The sequence below is a fragment of the Notolepis coatsorum genome (genome assembly GCF_963971535.1).
Source record: "Notolepis coatsorum genome assembly, chromosome: 15".
Taxonomy (NCBI): Eukaryota; Metazoa; Chordata; class Actinopteri; order Aulopiformes; family Paralepididae; genus Notolepis; species Notolepis coatsorum.
In genome coordinates, this window is record NC_140179.1 from 64,090,038 (window position 1) to 64,112,073 (window position 22,036).

At 45.6% G+C, this 22,036-nt stretch overlaps 1 protein-coding gene across 1 annotated transcript in view; it reads right to left on the bottom strand.

Moving 5' to 3' along the window:
- snd1 (staphylococcal nuclease and tudor domain containing 1) overlaps positions 1 to 22,036 on the bottom strand; it is a 447,837-nt gene that overhangs the window by 104,341 nt on the left and 321,460 nt on the right.

Consider the following 22,036-nt stretch of genomic DNA (forward strand, 5'->3'; position numbering starts at 1 on the left):
TGTGGCGGGGAATGCAATTAATCAACAAAGTACCTTAAAGGAACGGAGCGTGTGGGTGGGAAGCGGACCAAACCTCACACACACACACACACACACACACACACACACACACACACACACACACACACACACACACACACACACACACACACACACACACACACACACACACACACACACACACACACACACACACACACACACACACACACACACACACACACACACACACACACACACACACACACACACACACACACACACACACACACACACACACACACACACACACACACACACACAAACATAGTGTCAATGAGAGCATCAATAATACACCTGAGTGATGTCTAGTTAAAAAAAAAAAAAAAATTGTGGGCCCCCCTCAGTGCTGGGCCCTTGGAATTATCCTAAGCTACCCCCCCCCCCCAGCTACGCTCCTGGCAGCGAGGCTCCTGGTCACAGAGTGAGTCCAACACCCACAGTAGCAGGGAGGCTCCTGGTCACAGAGTGAGTCCAACACCCACAGTAGCAGGGAGGCTCCTGGTCACAGAGTGAGTCCAACACCCACAGTAGCAGGGAGGCTCCTGGTCACAGAGTGAGTCCAACACCCACAGTAGCAGCGAGGCTCCTGGTCACAGAGTGAGTCCAACACCCACAGTAGCAGGGAGGCTCCTGGTCACAGAGTGAGTCCAACACCCACAGTAGCAGCGAGGCTCCTGGTCACAGAGTGAGTCCAACACCCACAGTAGCAGCGAGGCTCCTGGTCACAGAGTGAGTCCAACACCCACAGTAGCAGGGAGGCTCCTGGTCACAGAGTGAGTCCAACACCCACAGTAGCAGGGAGGCTCCTGGTCACAGAGTGAGTCCAACACCCACAATAGCAGCAAGGCTCCTGGTCACAGAGTGAGTCCAACACCCACAGTAGCAGGGAGGCTCCTGGTCACAGAGTGAGTCCAACACCCACAGTAGCAGCGAGGCTCCTGGTCACAGAGTGAGTCCAACACCCACAGTAGCAGGGAGGCTCCTGGTCACAGAGTGAGTCCAACACCCACAGTAGCAGGGAGGCTCCTGGTCACAGAGTGAGTCCAACACCCACAGTAGCAGGGAGGCTCCTGGTCACAGAGTGAGTCCAACACCCACAGTAGCAGCGAGGCTCCTGGTCACAGAGTGAGTCCAACACCCACAGTAGCAGGGAGGCTCCTGGTCACAGAGTGAGTCCAACACCCACAGTAGCAGGGAGGCTCCTGGTCACAGAGTGAGTCCAACACCCACAGTAGCAGGGAGGCTCCTGGTCACAGAGTGAGTCCAACACCCACAGTAGCAGGGAGGCTCCTGGTCACAGAGTGAGTCCAACACCCACAGTAGCAGCGAGGCTCCTGGTCACAGAGTGAGTCCAACACCCACAGTAGCAGCGAGGCTCCTGGTCACAGAGTGAGTCCAACACCCACAGTAGCAGCGAGGCTCCTGGTCACATGGTGGAGACTCAAAGTGCCCTTCCTCATTAACCCTTTCACTGCCACACTACAGAAGGTTAACCCTTTACTATCACACTACAGTAACCGTTAACCTTCTGTAGTGTGGCAGTGGAAGGGTTAAGCCCTGCTGTATGCGGGGGGGACTTCAGCTGACTCGCTTGTGGTGAGGCCCCACCCCTGCTAGAACCCCCCTGACTCAGATCAATGCAGACCGCTAACGCTCATGTCCTCTTATTGAAATCAATACCAGTGAATGCCAACACTCTCTTTTATGAGGGTACTCCATTACGCTTTGTGAGGAGGGAGGTAGACACAGGATTCAGCGAGGGACAGCAGAGCGTGGACGTTATCTAAACGCCACTGTGGAGACGCCTCGCTGGAGGAGAAGGTTCTGCGACCTGGATGTGTTGGAGAAGCCACAGCAGAGTCGCTGATATATAAAACCCAACACGGTCTGGCCCCACCACCTCTCTCAGTTCTTAACAGAAAGCAGCAGGTTCACCAGAACAGTGCTAGAGGGAAATTTCATCATCCCAGGGAGGAAAAGCGCATTTAGTAAATCAGCCTTCTCAATCAGAGCTGCAGAGTTCTGGAACACCATCCAATCACACATCCGCAGTACAAATACACTCGGGTCCTTCACACACAAACTCAAATCATGGCTGTTACAAAATCAGGTCTGTGACCATTAGCAAGTCACGTCACAGTCCAGCTGCCCAACCCCTGTATACTTGCCCACTAGCCTGACTGTCCTTATTGTGATTATGTGATTTATGATTATGTATATGTGTGCCTGCCATATGTGTGCCTGCCTATATGGTGTTTATACATGTATAGCTTTGATTTGTCCCTGTACAGTTTTTTTTTATATATGCACAAATGCCTAGTGAGTGAATGTACAGAATATGTTTTAAACTGTTTTTATATTAGCTTTAATGTCCTATTATTCAGTTTCTTTTTTGGCTTAAACATCTAGCCCAGGGACTACAACTGAAAACTAGCAACCCTGCTAATGTTGGCATATTTACAGTTTTTAATTTGTATTCATTTATACATGTATAACTGTTGATTGATATGCACTGTCCCTGATCAAATAAACTGAGTAAACTAAACTAAACATGAAGGGCATAACGGCTGGAAGACTAAGAGGAAAAAAACTAAAATAAACAAGGAAACTGAAAGACACTTAACTCAATCAGCCAGGGGTCGGGCGCCAGAGGGCGCTAGAGCGCCATCGCTTTAATCAATGGGGAGACTGCAACATTTGCGAGTGCTTAAAATATATATTATATTATAGCTATGGGTCTAATACACCGTCGATTGTCAGTGAGTTGCTTCCAGTCAACATGCACAAAACAGATTGTTTTTTCATCCATACATTACCGTTTTATACCGTGGTGAATAAGAGTATATTTCCAGAGCATTTAGTCTAATCTCAAGAAACTTGAGCAAACGGCGCTTCAATGTATTTCCTTAGAAATCGTGCCATTTGTCGCTTGATTTATGAATCGTTCTGAAAATAACGCTAGATTATCTGTATTATATGTGTCATCATGCGCGAACAGAAGCGGGGGCTGAAAAATCGCTTCTCAGTGCTTTGCCTGCAGCCAACGTCAGAAACACACACACGCTCCGATGGTGGCGAACAAAACATCTGATTAACCCAAGATTCGCAACAGAGTCCTTACCTGGTCTTTGATGTCCTGCAAAAAGATGAATCCAATTCCTGATAGCCATTCCAAATATTGATCGCATTTATTGATCCAACGTTATATGTCCGAAAGGCATAATCCACGCTGCTCTCAGTCTCCCCAGTCTATGTGTTATAACGATACTGCATGCCCGAGAAGGAAAACCTGGACCGGACTTGTTAGATCAGCATACAGCCCAAGGGGAAGGGATTTCAATGATGTGCAATACCAGCTGGAAGGCGGCGGTATTTGCCCTTTGCGAGCGCAGACCCATTCCCAATGATAACATCAGGCTGGATGGATGAAAAATGAATGGATATAGCTAATAAATAGAAATAACGATTAAAACCCGACTTTTCTCGTGATTGGCGCTGAACGGTTGGGCGAGTTAACCTGACTTTTTCCGTGATTGCCGCTGAATGAGTTCAGATAAGAGAGGTGCAATAATAGCACAGCCAATAAAAGAGGCTTCAACCTGAGCGGCGAGGAATAAATCTATGTTGAAAAAGAGAGTGAATTTGAATGTGAAATGTGCGCTCCGACCTGAGAGTTAAGAGCCGTGAGAGAGACGGGGTCCGGCATCATTAGGATGAGGACCTGAGAGTTAAGAGCCGTGAGAGAGACGGGGTCCGGCATCATTATGATGAGGACCTAAGAGTTAAGAGCAGTGAGAGCGACAGGGTCTGGCATCATTAGGATGAGGACCAGCTGCTGAGTGAGGAGGTAGAAGTGTGAATAATGTGGAGCGCAGCACCTGCTTGGATGACGAGCCACTCCGCTCATTAGGCCTCTCTGTGCGGCTGCCAGGAACCTTTCACAGCCTGGACCGCCGACTGCGGGCTGCGGCCGGGGGTGAAGTGTGTGTGTGAGATATGAGTGTGTGTGTGTGTGTGAGATATGAGTGTGTGTGTGTGAGATATGAGTGTGTGTGAGAGATACGAGTGTGTGTGCGTGTGAGAGATACGAGTGTGTGTGTGAGATATGAGCTAGCATGTCTCAGCATTTTGGCTAACTCACACCACTCTTTGTTACCACCAGCAGCTACACCACACCAGGGTACACACATGGGGAGTCTGGGCCTCTTCTGCGAGCGGCATGGAAACACCTAAACTCCAGCCATGAAGTCCACAAGCCTACAGAGAGACCGTTACGAAGGCAGAGAGTTCTGGGTAAAGCTTCCTTAAACATTCCCTGTATGTCAACAAGCAACGTTCCTCCCCTTGACCTCTGAACTGGCTGAAGATAGTGACTGGCTGCCTCTGAACTGGCTGAAGATAGTGATTGGCTGCCTCTGAACTGGCTGAAGATAGTGATTGGCTGTCTCTGAACTGGCTGAAGATAGTGATTGGCTGCCTCTGAACTGGGTGAGGATAGTGATTGGCTGCCTCTGAACTGGGTGAAGATAGTGATTGGCTGCCTCTGAACTGGGTGAAGATAGTGATTGGCTGCCTCTGAACTGGGTGAAGATAGTGATTGGCTGCCTCTGAACTGGCTGAAGATAGTGATTGGCTGCCTCTGAACTGGCTGAAGATAGTGACTGGCTGCCTCTGAACTGGCTGAAGATAGTGATTGGCTGCCTCTGAACTGGCTGAAGATAGTGATTGGCTGCCTCTGAACTGGGTGAAGATAGTGATTGGCTGCCTCTGAACTGGGTGAGGATAGTGATTGGCTGCCTCTGAACTGGGTGAAGATAGTGATTGGCTGCCTCTGAACTGGGTGAAGATAGTGATTGGCTGCCTCTGAACTGGGTGAAGATAGCGATTGGCTGCCTCTGAACTGGGTGAAGATAGTGATTGGCTGCCTCTGAACTGGCTGAAGATAGTGATTGGCTGCCTCTGAACTGGCTGAAGATAGTGATTGGCTGCCTCTGAACTGGGTGAAGATAGTGATTGGCTGCCTCTGAACTGGGTGAAGATAGTGATTGGCTGCCTCTGAACTGGGTGAAGATAGTGATTGGCTGCCTCTGAACTGGGTGAAGATAGCGATTGGCTGCCTCTGAACCGGGTGAAGATAGTGATTGGCTGCCTCTGAAATGGTTGAAGATAGTGATTGGCTGCCTCTGAAATGGGTGAAGATAGTGATTGGCTGCCTCTGAAATGGGTGAAGATAGTGATTGGCTGCCTCTGAACTGGGTGAAGATAGTGATTGGCTGCCACTTGCAAATAAATTCAAAAACAGCGATAGTAGTCACTCTCCTACATAGAGGGTTGGACCAGTTGAAGATTTGTGGATATGGAATCATCAAAGAGTAGTCCACACATTATCAGTAATTGGCAGACTAAGATCAAAGGATCCCACAGGCAGACGAGTTACCTTATATGTATTGAATATCCAAGTTCAAATCATGCATATTATGCACTACCCCAACCCACAGAGTCATCCGTTCAATTCGTCCCCCCACACCAAATTAACTGGTTCTAAAATACGCCAGGCCCCACGATGATGCTAACTTCCTCTCACTTCCTCTCCTGAGCGCAGAGCGGCCTCTGTCTTCTACACTGTCCAAGGTCAGACAGATCTACCTCTGGCAGTAATTACACTGTTGCCCCCGCAGAGAGAGAGAGAGAGAGAGGCAGAGAGAGAGAGAGAGAGAGAGAGAGAGAGAGAGAGAGAGAGAGACATAGAGAGATAGCAAGGAGAGAGAGAGAGAGAGAGAGAGAGAGAGAGAGAGAGAGAGAGAGAGAGAGAGAGAGAGAGAGAGAGAGAGAGAGAGAGAGAGAGAGAGAGGAGAGAGAGCAAGCAAAATATGGTGGATGGAGTGAGAAAGAGAGAGAGAGAGATGGATACAGGCCCTGAATGAGAAACAGAGAGCGAAAGAGAACCCACCCTCATCTAAAGCTTCCTGCTATATATGTACATAAAAAATAAACATTCCAACGTGAATTTAATCTCAAAAGCAGTCCCTCGTATGGTACACACAGGAAGACAAGCAAACGGGCAAAACTCACACTTAGAGTAATTAAATGTGAATAATTAGAACACGCGAGGGAAAACAGTGTGAAATTGAGCACCAGCGACCCCCTTGAGAATAAAGAATGTATTTCAGCCCACAGTGTTTGAGAATCATTTAAGAGATAACATAACTGCTCAAATAACCACGTGGCAGGCCTTCAAATGTGTGTGTGTGTGTGTGTGTGTCTATGTGTGTGTGTGTGTGTGTGCGTGTGTGTGTGTGTGTGTGTGTGTGTGTGTGTCTCCAGTGACCACAGGCAGTTATGCTTATTAAAAGACATGGTATAGTCTTCCAACACACAATCCTTGGACAGCATTATGGATTTTTAAAGGCTTGCCTCTCTGACTACTGGGGAGACGAGTGGTTCCGTGCTGCATGTTTATATACGACGCTCCATGTTGTTGGTTTGGGCTGAGCGGAGACGGTATCAGGACATCCCTCTGCAGGACGTACTGCACTGAATGACAGGTGGCAAGCCTGAAGGAATTTATCTACTGGTTGCGGAAGGTTCTACGCCAATGAGTGCGTTATATGGAAAGGAGTGGGTTCTACGGAAAGGAGTGGCTTCTACGGAAAGGAATGAGTTCACGTAAGGGCCCCCCCCCCCCCCCCGATAAGAGAAACCCAATGGAAAAACATGCACAACAGATCGCTAAAGCTGTCGCGTCCCTGACAAAGACGGACAGGAGCACTTGAATTGGTCCCCGGGCGCGGCGCTCGCTGCAGCCCATGTCTAACCCGGCTGTCCTCGGGGGGGGAGACGACGGGATGGGAGGTGCAGAGAACATTTCATCAGCGACTCAGTGTGTGTGTTCCTGTGGGTCGCCGTCGCATGTATGCGTGTGTTAATCTGATGACAAATAAAGACTTCTACTACCATCTCCAGGTGTAATGCAACTGCTTTGTGGTCAATTCTTAATGTTTTGCTTTAAGCCGAATGAGAGAGGATAGCCAATTAATAAGGAGAACCAGGCGTTATGTCAACTGACCATTTACTTCTCTTCCATTGAGCCAATATTTTCATCCACGTGCTGAAAAGCAGTCGGGAGAGGCTCATTGTTTTGAGTCACGCATCAGACTCAGCGAGTCGGGAGGCGATGAGACGGGAGTAACACCTCTCCCTCCATCATCCACACCCCCATCTCTCTCTTCTCCCTCCATCATCCCTCCATCATCCACACCCCCATCATCTCTCTCCTCTCCCTCCATCATCCACACGTCCATCGTCTCTCTTCTCCCTCCATCATCTCTCTCTTCTCCCTCCATCATCCACACCCCCATCTCTCTTCTCCCCCCATCATCCCTCCATCATCCACACCCCCATCTCTCTTCTCCCTCCTCTCCCTCCATCATCCACACCTCCATCATCTCTCTTCTCCCTCCTCTCCCTCCATCATCCACACCATCATCTCTCTTCTCCCTCCTCTCCCTCCATCATCCACACCATCATCTCTCTTCTCCCTCCTCTCCCTCCATCATCCACACCATCATCTCTCTTCTCCCTCCTCTCGCTCCATCATCCACACCCCATAATTTCCCGCTTCTCCCTCCTCTCCCTCCATCATCTCTCTTCTACAACTACAACTTTATTTGTATAGCACCTTTCATACAGAAACTGCAGCTCAAAGTGCTTCACAACAGAAGACAGGCATAAAATGAGCACATGAAGTGCAGACATATAAAATCACAGTTTTTCACATTAGGATCTAACATCCCAACAGGCCACCTTGTTTAGACAATAATCTCCCTTCTCTCCCTCCATCATCCACACCCATCATTTCCCGCTTCTCCCTCCTCTCCCTCCATCATCCCTCTCTTCTCCCTCCATCATCCCTCTCTTCTTCCTCCTCTCCCTCCATCATCCCTCTCTTCTCCCTCCTCTCCCTCCATCATCCCTCTCTTATCCCTCCTCTCCCTCCATCATCCACACCCCATCATCTCCCTCCATCATCCCTCTCTTCTCCCTCCTCTCCCTACATCATCCACACCCCATCATCTACCTCTTCTCCCTCCATCATCTCTCTCTTCTCTCTCCTCTCCCTCCATCATCCACACCCCCATCTCTCTCCTCTCCCTCCATCATCTCTCTCCTCTCCCTCCTATTAGGGCTGGGCGATATGGCCAAAAATGATATTGCGATAACAATATCGATAACAATATCATATCACACGCAGGGAACACAATTAACTTTTTGACTTACCAGCCATTTGGCTGGTAGATTTTAAAAACTACCAGCCAGGCAGATTTTTTACCAGCCAAAAATTATAAATAGCTTTTTAGTATATCGCCATGTGTTATTACTATATAATACTCTCATATCGCTGCTGTCGGGACAAAACCTCATAACTCCATTTTTTTATTTATTTTTTTATTATATAAATCAACTCCGTAGATCATCCTCCATATGTGTGTGTGGGTTTTACAAAGTTTAAACAATGGGAAAGCATTAAACCGATCATCTGTCTAAACCTCCTAACTCTATTCACCCTCAAATCTGTGTTAGTTTTTTTCATCTGCTGAAAAGTTGGGTTTTTGGAGTTATGAGGTTTTGTCCCGACAGCAGCGATATGCTATTTTCAATTAATATCATAAACAACATAAGGAATATTAGCATTGAAGGAATGAGTCAGCGTTAATAGTTTTAAATGCAAATAATGTATTGAAACATAGAAGTGGGGTCGGGACACACACACACACACACTGTTTCAACTCACCACCCCCGCATCATATTGTAGTCTAGTCTGTCTTCAAACTTCCACTCCTCTCGAAACTTTTTTATATTTGAATATCAACATTATCTGTCCATCCTCAGTAATCCTCAGTTTACTATAATATACTCCTGAGCAATGTTCCCCCTAAGGTGCGCCCGTGCGCGCACATGGCAAAACGCTCCCGCGCACATCTGAAATCTGTCGCGCACAGAAACGTTCGTGTAAAATATGCATGTAGTTAAATTGACTGGCGCGTTGCACCGAATACTACGGTAACCTGTTGTGTGTGACGTTACCAAGAGAAGCCTCGCTTTCAGTGCTTTGTGGGCGTCGCTACTGCACGCTCACACAGACACACACAACAGAGCAGAAAGCGGACAGATCCGACCAGCATCGCTGGCTCCTCACAATGCCAACGCGAAAATGTACATTACAGATTAACTGCAGAGAAAATTCCCAATTTATCGTCCCGGTCGAGACTAATTGGAAGCGGAGTGCAACGCGTGCAAAGCTTGACCATATGTTTCCGTGTCTAATAAAAGTGGTGGCGATGTCAAAGCTCACATGGACACAGAAAAACATTACAAACAAAGCAGTGCGAGGCGAGAGGTTTGATGGCAAAGTTGACCAAATTGATTGAAGTATGCAGCTATACAGAGAGAGAAAGAAAATAATTGAAAACTATTTTGATGCCTCAAAATGATGTTTTGGTTTGATAAGATGATGCTTGTTATGATACAATCATTCTAAGGATTATGTGTGTAATAAATTTGTTTAGTACACTAATTGCAACAAATCTGAAACTGCATAGTGCACTTTTAAATTAGTATCTTTGTGAGGTTACTGTTTTAATTACATTGAAAAAATAAAGATATATTTTTAAGCTGGATTTTCTAATACAGAAGAGGTATTATTTAGAACATTACTTCATATTTTTCTTGTTATTTATTTTGTCCAGTAAGACTTGAAAATATATATTATTTTGTCATAGGTTGATTTATTTATTTTCTTAGATTACTTTAGGCATAATACAGCATGTTGAGTAACTTTGGTTATAGAGAGATATTATTTTGTTATATAAAATAATATAAACAATAATTGTATATCCATAGAGGCATACTTTAAATATATTATAATGATAAGGCATCTTTGAGTAAACTTTGAGTATCATTAAGTATCTTGAGGCTGAAGGCAGAGTGTCCTCTTTAAAAAGAAAAACACAATATGGTCACCCTTGAAGTCGCATTATAATTCACTTAATAAAATAATGACGAGTCAGCCTCCTAAAAAGACAAAAGTTAGTTATTATTTCTCGGTGTATCAGCAAAATGTATATATTTTTATGTTAGACATTGAGGGAAATTAAGATTCTCAGATTTTTTACAAACCGCCGCTTATCAACTAACCGGTTAATCGGCAGGTGACGTATGTTGCTCAGTAGTTGCTGATGTCTGCTCAGGAGGTTTGAGTGTTTGTTCAGACAGAAAAAATATTTGAGGGAACATTGCTCCTGAGTCCTGACTAGTGACTTCATCGTCTTTCCAAACGCACGCACACACAGAGAAAGGGAGACTGACACCCCCCCCATTTCCCTTTCCCCAGTCCACACTTTCTGCTGTTCTCTATGGCTCTGCCTCTGATCAGGATTAGCTTGTTAGCTTACGCTAACGTAACGTTAATTTCGGGCGATGTGGGCATAAAGGAATAGCGACGATGCAAAGCATGTTAGATGCATTTGACCCGCTCTGTAGCCCTGCTGCGTGTAGCTGCTCTGCTTAATGCCAGCAGACATTAGCACGGACTGGGCGGATATGACGCGCCGAGTTGCCACAGGATTTTCAAAATAAGAGTATCGATATGAACCGAACGTTGCTAGCTGCCGGAGCCATAGATATTATAGCTGGAGCTGCGCTTGGGGCGGAAATGAGACCTGCCACAGGATTTTCAAAATAAGAGTATCGATATGAACTATTTTGTTACACACCAGGTGGCGGGCAGACCTCTCATTATTACTTGTCAAACCTTAAATCTGCCCGCCATTGGCGCTTGGCGGGTACTTATTTTGTTCCCTGATCACACGGTAGATAATTATCGATATTGTTATAAGTATTTAAACAACAGATGTTGTTCAGCTCCAATCTGTTTCCTGGTCTGAGGAGAACTTGAGCTCAGTCTTTCAGATGATGCAGTGACCAGTTGTGAATTGATTTGTGAAAAGAAAAGCTAAATGAAAACAATCTAACATCATATACTGGATCCACGATCAGCTCATGTGCTTTCGAGGGACAGAGCTCAGGCCCATCATCATTACACAGGAGTCAAGTCACACTTCTCACCTCTACTTACTTTCTTGTTTTCTTGGACTTGCATCCCATTCGGGGTCAAGGTATGTGTAAGTGCGAGTGTGTGTGTATATGCACATGTATGTGCGTGTATGCAATTAACTAGAGGCAGACTTGGGAAAAGCCAGTTAGCGCTGCCCTCCCAGCCACAGCCTCAAGGTTGGTCAAGGAGCTCTTCACAGAGCATGCTCTCTCCAGACCATAAATACCCGCCGCTGGCAGCAGCTCCCATAAAAATACTGATGGTGACTTCTGACCCCTGATCTTAGCCAGTGAGATCCTCAGCAGGACCGGAGGAAGTGGACGGTATGGCAGGTCGGGAGGGTCAAACTTCTCCCACGGAAAGACGTATTGAGTGAATGAGTGTTGCGAAGAGGGCTGCAGAATTTTGACGACGGGACCAAGACTTTAGAAACAGACGGAGCAAGAGAATGTATCCGTGACTTTAAAGCTCATGTGATGGAATTGATATGAATGGTATATTTATATTAAAGTATGTATCAGCCGAGCTAAAGGAGCAACAGTACCTCAGACAAAAAACATATTACTCTGTTTTAGGTTTTCAGAGGAACAATGTTTACTTTCTGGAACTTTGGAAGAATGGAACTTTATTATCCAAGGCTGTGATCACATTGGACATCTTTTTGAACACACCTGCACCTGTTTTCAATGGTCTTGTTGTGACAGTGTCTCCTCCAAACTATGGGCCTTGTGTTTTTGAAGCTGCGCTTTTTCCGGGCACTCAGTTGACAAAATGTCAACTTTAGCTGCGGAACACACCAGCATCAATGACACCTTCTTGTCGACGGATCAATCAACAGGTAATCAGTGACACCGCTCGTTGCGCCCCGTGTACACCACCGTGCCTCACGTCTGAGCGCAAGAAAAAGGCGTCCAATGTGATCACAGCCCCAAGATGGTAAGTTAAGTGTTAAAAAGAGTTGAGGTTGAGAGTAGTTTCTTGTGATATAGCACATTCACACAAGTGATTTAGATTTAACTTCACAAGTGCTAACACATGGGCTGTCAATTCTTTTTTAAATAGACTTATATGGGCGGCTGAGTGGCGCAGTGGGCAAGGCGCTCGCCACTAACGCAGGAGATGCTGGTATCGAGCCCAGCTCTCTGCGTTGCTTCCGGCTTGGCTGGTCGTTCATACTAATACAATTGGCAGTGTTAGAGGGTGGGAAAGCCGGTGGGTGGGGATTGGACGTTGTGGACAGTGACTCCTACAGGTCGGTTGGTGCGCCTGTACAGCAGAATCAGGAAGTATCGGGGGCAGCGTGAGCCTCCCACGCGTTACTCCTCGCCACTGAGAGATCGCGCTGTTCAGGTGAAAAGATGCAACAGCTGCCTCCTCGTGTATCGAAAAAAAAAGCAGCCATTTACTACAGCCGACCAGTGGGAGGCATAGTCTAGCAACGTTCAAGACAGGGGAGGGGAGAATTGAAGGGATAATTGGCGAGGCGAAATTGGGATGGGAGAAAAGAATAGAAAAATAAGGAGAAAAAGTGGATAAAAAAAAATACTTATATGATTCTTCAGTGCAAGGGTTCAATTGTTGGCACAATTCACGTCCTTAACATTATGGCCAATTTTGCTTGCTAAAATAAGCATCTTATACATCTATCAAAAATATCCACTATCAACCCCATCTTGGTATAGAAAGTCCAGAACTTGTGAAAGTGAAGGGGGTGTGGAGGGGGGATATACACACTAATGTTTCAAGAAGGAAGTGGGACGGAAGAGAAGATGAGGGAGGGAGATAAAGTAGAAGATGAGAAAAGGAGAGCCAGACGGGAGGTGGGAGCTGCTCATGTTTTGCTTTCGAACCAAAAGTAATTTACAGTTTCCCCCCTCCCTCCCCTCCCTCTCCTAACTGGTGCATAAGTCTCTCTGTGGAGAAAAGCACAGGCCAATTAAAAACAAAAAAAAGGACCCAACATTGCTGGTTCATCTGAAATACTAAATAACTCACAACTCTCCTGTCAGAACACACAGAGCAGCAACATCTTCCTTGAAAAGAAAAATGCAGCTTATGCACAATTTTCTCTTTTTTCCGAAAATGTGCCTAAAAGTACATACATACCCAAGTAAATGGAAGATTGCTCCACTTCTACAAGGTCCATTTGCATGTTATTCCGATGTTTATCCCATGTGTATTTCCAGTGTCAGAAATATTGTGTCCGTTACTATGCTTGAGTAAAAAATTGTATGCACCTAAGGAGAATATAATTTTCTTTGACAGTGAATAACACCATGCAAAAATTTACCAGACGTGGAAAATCATTCAGCACCTTCTTGAGATCACGTGTACAAATCTAAGCAAATGAATAAATGGCAGATGATTTACAGGGGGTTTTGTAGATACAGTACTGAATTTTGCCATCCGGACACATGCAATTTTAAATATGAATATCAGGCCTATAAATTACCATATTATGGCCAAACCATACATCTATGGATCGGGCCAAATCTCCTCTTTCCAATGTCAGAGTTAGTATTTAGTATCACCAGGCAGCAAAACAAATACTCTAATATAATATGAGTGTGGACACTGTTTTTTTCAGTCATGTGATTGGATTATTACGCTGGCGGGGGATCTTTATGGTCCCAGATTGGCTGTAAATTAATTAATTACGGCATTAAGGCAAATTAAGAGGCGACCAAAGTCGATTTCATGGCCTCCGCCAAAGTCGACTGCCACTTTTTACCAGAGAGAGAGAGAGAGAGAGAGGGGGGGAGGGAGAGAGAGAGATAGAGAGAGAGAGAGAGAGAGATAGAGAGATAGAGAGATAGAGAGAGAGATAGAGAGATAGAGAGAGAGATAGAGAGAGAGAGAGAGAGAGAGAGAGAGAGAGAGAGGAGAGAGAGATAGAGAGATAGAGAGAGGGGAGATAGAGATATAGATAGAGAGGGGAGGGAGAGAGAGAGATAGAGAGATAGAGGGGTGGGGGAGAGAGATAGGGGGTGTGAGATAGATAGAGAGATAGGGATAGAGGGGTGGGGGAGAGAGATAGGGGGTGTGAGAGAGATATAGATAGATAGAGAGAGATAAAGAGAGAGAGAGAGAGAGAGCGAGAGAGAGGATGGAGAGATAGGGGAAGGAGAGAGCAAGAGAGATATAGATGGGAGGGAGAAAGAGAGGGGTGGGAGAGAGAGATAGAGAGGAGGGAGATAGATATAGAGAGGGGAGGGAGAGATATATAGAGAGAGGGGAGGCGGATAGAGAGATATAGAGAGGGGAGGAAGAGAGATATAGAGGGGATGGATAGAGAGAGAGATATAGAGAGGGGAGGGAGAGATATATAGAGAGAGGGGAGGCGGATAGAGATATATAGAGAGGGGAGGGCGAGAGAGAGAGCGAGAGATACACCCTATTCACCCCGGCACCACCTCCCCACAACATCCAACTCATAATCAGGGCACACACACACACACACACACACACACACACACACACACACACACACACACACACACACACACACACACACACACACACACACACACACACACACACACACACACACACACACACACACACACACACACACACACACACACACACACACACACACACACACACACACACACACACACACACACACACACACACACACACACACACACACACAGTGTAGTGGCTATTTAATTGTCAACAACAAATAATAAAAACTAAAAGGCCACTGAAGGCAGCGAATCCTACGCAGATCAGGAAGTCCATTGTCCAGACAGGCATTGCCAGTTTCGTGGCATTTATTGTGATCAAAGAATACAGCAAACAGATGTTTGAAACTATGACCTCCTGTCTCTCACCCACCTGTGCTCCCCAATTGCCCAAAACCCCTTCAAAATAAAAGCATTTAGCTGCAACTCATAACAACTTAAATAATATGGCTGTAAACAAATTAACTCTACAAAACCACATAACAAATAAATATATTAAATAAATGTGAAAATACGGAATAGCTCCCACACCATGAATTATTGAAAATGATCTTGGTAAAGACAGAAAATGAACAATTTTAAGTAACTTGTGTTCTGCGGGGAAAGACCGTTCCATTTGTAACACAACTTCAAAGAATAACATCCAAATCCGATCCCTTTCGGAGTTTAGGGAAGAGAATTTCCTTGTAGACTACCGTTTCTTTACATCCTACAGCGCCGTGTGTGTGTGCAACGTAGTTCATAGATCTGTCTTTCCAATTCCATTCCATTAGGACGCGAATTTCCTTCATTCCACAGCGCTGAGCGCGCAACGTATTTCACAAAGGTTCCAATGCTGTCTTCTGGATGATTTTAATCTATAATATCAGTGAGTATGACCAGACGGAACACTCACACAGGAAAGGGCTCATTTAGATACAGTATGTATGTATTATTTACAGATAATTGAAGGTACCTCAAAACATGAAACCAAGCCATGTCACACATATTGTGTGTGTGTGTGTGTGTGTGTGTGTGTGTGTGTGTGTAGGTGTGTAGGTGTGTAGGTGTGTGTGTGTGTGTGTGTGTGTGTGTGCATGTACTAGTCTATATGCATGAAATGTGCATCTCTATGGCATCTCTAGCCTCTAGAAGTCAGGTTTTCATTGCCATCAATTATTTTTAGTTCCTTTTCTCCACAAGTGTACACATACACAAGTATACCCACATACCCCCCTCCCACTACAGAAGGTTAACCTTTCACTACCACACTACAGACAGTTAACACTTTCACTACCACACTACAGACAGTTAACACGTTCACTACCACACTACATAAGGTTAACCCTTTCACTACCACACTACATAAGGTTAACCTTTCACTACCACACTACAGACAGTTAACACTTTCACTACCACACTACATACAGTTAACACGTTCACTACCACACTACAGAAGGTTAACCCTTTCACTACCACACTACAGAAGGTTAACCTTTCACTACCACACTACAGACAGTTAACACTTTCACTACCACACTACAGACAGTTAACACTTTCACTACCACACTACAGACAGTTAACACTTTCACTACCACACTACATACAGTTAACACGTTCACTACCACACTACAGAAGGTTAACCCTTTCACTACCACACTACAGAAGGTTAACCTTTCACTACCACACTACAGACAGTTAACACTTTCACTACCACACTACAGACAGTTAACACTTTCACTACCACACTACACAGTTAACACGTTCACTACCACACTACAGAAGGTTAACCCTTTCACTACCACACTACAGAAGGTTAACCTTTCACTACCACACTACAGGTTAACCCTTTCACTACCACACTACAGAAGGTTAACCTTTCACTACCACACTACAGAAGGTTAATTTTTCACTACCACACTGCATAATGTTAACCCTTTCACTACCACACTACAGAAGGTTAACTTTTCACTACCACACTACATAATGTTAACCCTTTCACTACCACAATACAGAATGTTAACCTTTCACTACCACACTACAGAATAGGCCTGGGCGGTATAATTTTTTTCACACCGTCATACCTTGATGACCTAATACCCCGGTATATGACGGTATGGCTTTCATTTTCATCAGCAGGGGGGGGGGGGGTTCTGCGGCGGCGCAGCTAACAATATACTCGTTATTATCACCATACATAAAGCTTGCTTATATTGAAACACGTTGAGATTAGGGCCGTTCTTTCAACCTGAAAGTGCACTTTCTTCAACCTCGAGGTAAACAAAATGTCAACACTCACTCACCCCGTTTTATATTACATTCCCAAAGAAGTGCCTCCGTCTCTCGTAGTCTCGTTGTGCTGGATGAAGTCACTGGTGGCTGAGTCGACTCGTGGCGCGAGGGTTTTGCTTAAATCCGAACAGACTGCAGTCCTTTAATTGTCCAAATGCAACAGTGTGTGCAAGTTTAGCTCTTGTTTGACAAAACGTTAGCCATCTGTGGTCAGGGAGCTCATCGTGGGCTGGAGTGACGGTGGTTAACTTCGACGCGTCATCGTTCAATGGTAACATATTATTATTATTGCTTAAGCTTTAGCAGCTGCTCAGAGATAGAGGAAATGCATACAGGTTAGTGTATGCTCAGCTCAGCTCTGTGCGGGGAAATACGGACCGCCTCCCCTGCCCTCTGCTGGCCGTGCTGTGTGTGTGTGTGCACGCACTTCAACCAACTCAAAAGTTAACTCCGTTTCACTAATGGAAACCGAAACCCAATGCCGTCCCTGTATAAACTCTGTTTCAGTGGAAATAGAAACTTAAAACCAACTGTGATTTAGACGGTATTGATTTTCAATACTGTCGGTATTTCTAAATACCCCGGTATACTGTAATACCGTCATACCGCCCAAGCCTACTACAGAAGGTTAACCTTTCACTACCACACTACATACGGTTAACACTTTCACTACCACACTACATAAGGTTAACCCTTTCACTACCACACTACATAAGGTTAACTTTTCACTACCACACTACAGGTTAACCCTTTCACTACCACACTACAGAAGGTAAACTTTTCACTACCACACTACAGAAGGTTAACCTTTCACTACCACACTACATAATGTTAACATTTCACTACCACACTACAGAAGGTTAACCCTCGGTAAAACATGTTTCGCAATTATGCCACATCAATGTGGAACGCCCTACCCAAAGCTGTAAAGGAATGTGAATCACTACCCACTTTCAAAAACACTCTCAAAGAACACCTACGGGAGACTGCAATTCGAAACTGGCCCCTGCAAATGTCCTAACCCAACCCCCTCCAATGTACAGTAAATGACCAAGTATGTACAATATTCCAATGTACAGTGTCGCCCACCCACCCCCTACCCAACACCCCCCCCCCACCCACCCAACCACCTCCAATGTACAGTCCCCCCCCCCCCCCCCTTTTGATTCAGATAATGGGTGTTTTCTCAGGAAACAGGACTGTGATATCAGCATGATATAGCATGATTCATAATACATAGACTGAAAACTATATCCCCGATCCGAACAAGTGATGGCTTATTTTGAAGGTATGAATCTGTACTTTCATATTATGTAAAAAAAAAAAAAAAAAAAATTGAAGATGCCTCAACAAGACCATAATGTCTATGGCTAGTCACATATGTGTGTGTGTGTGTGTGTGTGTGTGTGTGTGTGTGTGTGTGTGTGTGTGTGTGTGTGTGTGTGTGTGTGCGTGTGCGTGTGCGTGTGTGTGTGTGTGAGATAGTGACAGTAATTAACCCAGTGTGGGTTAGGTTGTTTCAAAACGCTAATACCTCTTAGAGGGCCGCCATGCATAGTCACATTGAATCACAGCTAAACAGACAGACTGATCAGAGAGAGAGCCCCGAGCACCTCCTGCAGTTCAGACTACACACACAATCCTGTTCCAAATACTCTGCTCCTCCGGCTATGGTACGTCCAAACGTGGAACTCAGAAGGTTATAAATGCCCCGTATACTCAGTACCACTGTTGTCGTCTTCATGTCGATTCCTATGTTGGAGAAATTAGTAATGCGGCACAGGATGCAGACGATGATGAGAGGACGCTGGGGGGGTACTGTAGTGTACATGAGTGTGGGAGATGACTGCAGATCTAGAAGGCACTGTGCAATAGCAGGTGTGGGGGATACTAGAGTCACCATATTGTAATATCATGGTGTTAAGATTTAATTAAAAATTTTCAGCTGCCAATTATGTCCCCAATGGAAAACTTTGTTAACATTTGCAATAAAAATAATGAGAATAACACACAGCTGGCCAAGCTGAGCAGCCAATTGTGCCTTTTGGTTGCTACACCGTTCACCTGATTTGGATGTAAATACCCTCAAAGTAAAGTATTTTTCACTTTTGGACTTGACTGTATCTTTCTCTCTCTCTCTGGTCCATTACGTGTACACTACACACGCTACCTGGAGGATGGCCCGTTAACCAGCAGCTCTAAGTGGTTGGGGGTTGGGATGACACTTTCCTGATGTCTAAGAGCCTAACACACACAAACACACACAGCAGGAACTCCAGGGATTGTTAGTTTTCTCATCTCCAAACTATTCCCTCTCTCCATCCCTCCCTACCGACAGGGACGGATGGTGTGATTTATTCCTGTCGTTCGCTAGTAGAAAGAAGCGGAACATTCTGTAGTCCCCCCCCCCCCCCTTCCTACCATCACCACCATCTCCTTCTCCGGTCAGGACATTCCCCTCTCCACCCTTGTCACCAACTTGGTCGTGAAAATGGACCCCCACCTCACATACGAAACTCACATCAAACACCTTAAATTTGTATTTAACATTTATAGACGTACAACTAGGGATGCACCGATATGAAAATTTGCCACCGATATCGATAGTTCAACTAACACAATCGGCCGATACCGATATTTGTGGCAAAAAATATTTTTTAAATATTTTTTTTTATTGATTTTTTCTTTTTCGAAACTACTGTATATTTGTGTTACAAATTGTGCTCACCGATATGAACATAGGCCTCTTTACTTACTTAAAAAAGGAAACATCAAGAAATAGTACTATCTCTCTCCCAGTATGTTCTGCAGGGCTGCAGCTAGATACTAGTTCTCCCAGTATGGTCTACCGGCTGGGCTGCAGCTGGATACTATTGTCTCAACCAGAGCTCTCAACCAATGAAATTTTGATTGACAGTCGATTCTGCCAATTACGTCACACACCGCTTGCACCCGCCTCTGCTGTTACCACCAATCGACAAGCGCGTATACATTTTTTACTTCCGCTTTTGTCCGCCATTGATTTTGACGAGAGGTATTCTACAACAACAACAACGGCGGTGGAGCGGCCGACGTTTAGCTTTTAGCTCCGCAGGATGACTTAAACGAGGCATAATGATTTTACTGCAACGAATGTTATAATAAAACAAAGCCTTTCTATACATGTGTCTGATTGAAAACTTTATTAACAGATTGCAGAATGGGTCAAACTCAGGGCTCTATGAGCAACGGAAGGAACTGAGCTAGTATGAACGCGTAATGCTTGCTACGTTCAGGTAAATAATATGCTGATGTTATTGAACGTGTAACACTAACTATATAATGTTAATGCCACAAAACGAATGCCTTGTTAATCATAAGTAGTAACTTTGATGCAGTAGCGTGTGTGTGTGTGTGTGTGGGGGACTGGGGATGGCGTTGTGCAGGTCGCGAGTGAACTTTTTTTTGTCTTTTGACGCTACACAAATTGATGGATATTTATCGGCTACTGCCATCGGCATATTCGATAGGCCGATTGCAGTCAACAAGGCACTTATCGGCCGATACCGATACCCGACCGATACATCGGTGCACCCCTACATACAACACAATATTTACACTGACATCCATAACATAACACCAGACATGGGTCCCTTGAATATGGCCTCGTTCAGCCATCCAGACCCCCGTACATCCCCCCCCTGAGTTAAGCCCATTGGAGCCCCCCATATCCAAGGCCGCTGCGCTTGCAGCCGGGCCCCCAGCGACACGGGTCCCTTGAATCAATTGGGCCAGGCCCAGTAGAGGAAAGGAAAGGATAGGGGGACCCCCCCCCCCCCCCCCACCGAGCCAAGCCCGCTATTTCCCATGCCCCCGAGAACCCCACCCATCGCGCAACCTCTTTCTTTCACCTCAGAAACATCACTAAACTCCGTTCCTCACTCACCCTGGCAGATTGTGAGAAACTCGTCCACGCCTTTGTTTCCTCCAGGCTGGACTATTGCAATGCACTCCTCATCGGGATCCCTAGTAAAAGCATTCAAAAACTGCAAACCATCCAGAATAGCGCTGCTAGGATCCTGATGAGGGTGCACAAATATGATCACATCACCCCCACCCTCAGATCACTTCACTGGCTCCCCGTGGAACACAGGATGCGGCACGGTGGTGTAGTGGTTAACACTGTCGCCTCACAGCAAGAAGGTCCAGGGTTCGATTCCCGCTTGGGGACCAGGTTTCCATGATGCCAGGTACCCAGGTGGGTGATCTCCCAGGCCTTTCTGTGAGGAGTTTGCATGTTCTCCCCGTGCTCGCAAGGGTTTCCCCCCCGATAAGATAAACCCAATGGAAAAACATGCACAACAACAGATCACTAACGCTGTGGTGTCCTTGACGAAGACGGGCAGGAGCACTTGGATTGGTCCCCGGGGCGCAGCTCACGTTGACGCCCTATCTGCTCCCGGCTGCCCATGGGGGGAAGGACGACGGGATGGGTCAAGTGCAGAGACTCAATCGCATTGGCGACTGAGAAAAAGACAATGCATGTGTGTGTGTGTGTGTATCCCGGTGTGTGTGTGCCGCTCCAATTGCATGTCCAGTTTGTTGCATGCCGAATAAAGACCCCCCCCTAAAGAGGTCCTGCATTATTATTATGGATTGAGTACAAGGTCTCCCTCCTCACTCACCAGTGCGTACACGGTGGTGCCCCTGCCTACCTCAAGGAACTCGTCCTCACCCCCCAGTCCTCCTCACGCTCCCTCCACTCCGGCAAAGCCTACCTCCTCAAAGCCGCCAGGACTAAGCTGCACACCATGGGCGATCGAGCCTTCTGCTCTGCCGCACCCAGACTGTGGAATGCTCTCCCCATCCACCTGAGAGCACCACAATCTGTCGAGGCTTTTAAAAGGGGCCTAAAACTTTTATTTTTAACAAGGCTTTTGCCTGAATTTTTCTTTTACTTTTACTTCTATTCATTTTATTATTATTTTATTTAATTTTTATGTTCTTCCATTTCATTGGTTGTTTTATTCATTTTAATTGTTTTATTCATTTAATTTTTTATCTTTATCTCCTGTAGCACTTTGAGATTTTCACAAATATAAAGTGCGGTACAAATTGAATTTATTTTTATTATTATTATTCCTCTGTTGAAAGGAGTTGAGCA